Here is a 2,672-nt window from a genome sequence, read left to right as displayed (position 1 = left end):
CAAAAAAAAAAAAAAAAAAAAGAAAGCTGAAATTAAAAAGCATGCATACAATCCGAAGTGATCCATCGAAATTATTGTCATTATTGCTACATCAGAAGTAGAGGACTCTCCTGAGGAGACTTGAAGCTGTGTAGCTTTTCAGACACCCAGAAACACGATCAAAAGTAGTGGCGTGCCTACACACTAATGCCATCTCAGTCCCTGTTACCTTCAGGAAAAGTACAACCCCCTGGACTCTCACTGAGGGCCTTTCAAATCTGGCCCTAACCTGCCTTTCCAGCCATATTCCCTGCTCCTCCCCTCCATGCTTCTTGCCGCCCCACCATTAATTTGCTGGTTCCTGAACACACCTCCCTGGCTTTGCACTTGCTGTTCCCTTGCCTGCACGTCCTCCTGTGAACTCCTAGTCTTCCTTCTACACCCCGTTCCTCCATCTCTCCTCCTTGACAGAATTAGTCACTCCCTGCCCTATACACACCTCTCATATATCACACTATGGTAATTATTTCTTTCTGAATCTTTCCCCATGCAATGTGGTGGTGCCCCAGACTCTACCCTGTTTATCTGTATGTGCTGAGGGCCTGACATAAAGTAGGTATTTGATAATACATTTTGGATAAATTTTGATCTATTCATGACAGAGCAAAGGAGCCACATAGACTCTGGATGAACTAGTACTGAGGATGACCCCAAGAGAGTCACCCAGACTTGAACTCTTCTTTCTAAGGGGTGCCTACAAAATTGCAGAACAATAAAACTAAGTCTGACTCAAGAATAACCAACAGGAACACCTGGCTAACACCAATTCAGTAATAAGCAAAAGAAAGAAATTTAAGAGAAAGGCTTTGAGCCTAGTGCTTTGTGTGAGTTGTATATGGGGAATGGAGATGGAAAGAGAATTCAGTGATGGGGGCGAGATCTCACGAGTTCTCTAAGAAATAGTTGAGGGAGCTTGGTGAACTAATAAAATAACACTTTCTGGTTTCTAAAAAACCTGCAGCCCCCAAATTTGGAAGCCAACAGCAATTGTCTGGTGCTTCCATCCCGCCAGCCTCTAACAGACAGACCATCCACTTATGGGGAACGTTCAACAACTTGCATCCACTCAGCAAAAGCCTAGAGGCCTGAGTCCCTAGGAAATCTTTCCCATCTTTGTTTGTTTGTTTTGTTTTGTTTGAGACAGTCTCGCTCTGTCATCCAGGCTAGAGTGCAGTGGCACATCTCAGCTTATTGCAACCTCCGCCTCCCTAGTTCAAGCAATTCTCATGCCTCCATCTCCAAGTAGCTGGGATTACAGGCACCTGCCACCATGCCTGGCTAATTTTTGTATTTTTTTTAGTGGAGATGGAGTTTCACCATGTTGGCCAGGCTGATCTTGAACTCCTGACCTCAAGTGATCCACCCACCTTGGCCTCCCAAAGTGCTGGGATTACACGCATCAGCCACCGCACCAGGCCTGTTTTTTTTTTTTTTTTTTTTGGACAGAGTCTCGCTCTGTCGCTCAGGCTGGAGTGCAGTGATGCGATCTCCGCTCACTGCAAGCTCCACCTCCTGGGTTCACGCCATTGTCCTGCCTCAGCCTCCCGAGGAGCTGGGACTACAGGCCCCCACCACCACGCCCGGCTAAATTTTTTGTATTTTTAGTAGAGACGGGGTTTCACCGTGTTCGCCAGGATGTTCTCGATCTCCTGACCTCATGGTCCGCCCCCCTCGGCCTCCCAAAGTGCGGAGATTACAGGCGTGAGCCACCGCGTCCGGCCTGGTTTTGTTTTGAGGCCAGGTTTTGCTTAGTCGCCCAGGCTGCAGTGCAGTGAAGATCACAGCTCACTGCAGCCTCAAACTCCTGGGCTCGAGCGATCCTCTGACCTCAGCCTCCTGAGTAGCTGGGACTACAGGCGTGTGCTGCCACACCCAGCTATTTTTTTGTACTTTTTGTAGAGACAGGATTTGTGTTACCCAGGCCGGTCTTGAACTTTTGGTCTCAAACCATCCTTCTGCCTCAGCCTCCCAAAGTTCTGGGATTACAGGTATCAGCCATTCCACTTGGACCCATCTTTGTTTTTTACCAGTCTTTAACAGTTTATTATCAAAGGGGCATATTCCTGCAATGCAAGAAAACGGTCCATCAGAGAACCTTTATAATAAACCAGATTCTAGAAAATATTTACTTGTTTATCTAGTCTTTTTCTTTTGCTTTCTTAAATAGAACGATTTTCTTCCAATGATAAAAACATCTGCTCACGGGCCACAGTGGCTCACACCTGTAATCCCAGCACTTTGGGAGGCCGGGGAGGGCAGATCACCCGAGGTCAGGAGTTCAAGACCAGCCTGGCTAACCAACCTGGCTAACATGGTGAAATCCCATCTCTACTAAAAATACAAAAATTAGCCAGGTGTGGTGGCACACCACTAGCTACTCAGGAGGCTGAGGCAGGACAATCGCTTTAACTCAGGAGGTGGAGATTGTAGTGAGCCAAGATCACGCCACTGCACTCTAGCCTGGGCGACAGAGCAAGACTCCGTCTCAGAAACAAACAACAACAACAACAAAAATCAGCTCATTTGGAAAACAGAAAAGTATAGAAAATAAAATAAATTTAGGTTGGGCACGGTGGCTCATGCCTGTAATCCCAGCACTTTGGGAGGCCAAGGCGGAAGGATCACCCAAGGTC

The sequence above is a fragment of the Colobus angolensis genome, unplaced genomic scaffold (genome assembly GCF_000951035.1).
Source record: "Colobus angolensis palliatus isolate OR3802 unplaced genomic scaffold, Cang.pa_1.0 Scaffold142, whole genome shotgun sequence".
Lineage (NCBI taxonomy): Eukaryota > Metazoa > Chordata > Mammalia > Primates > Cercopithecidae > Colobus > Colobus angolensis.
This window is presented reverse-complemented; position numbering follows the sequence as displayed.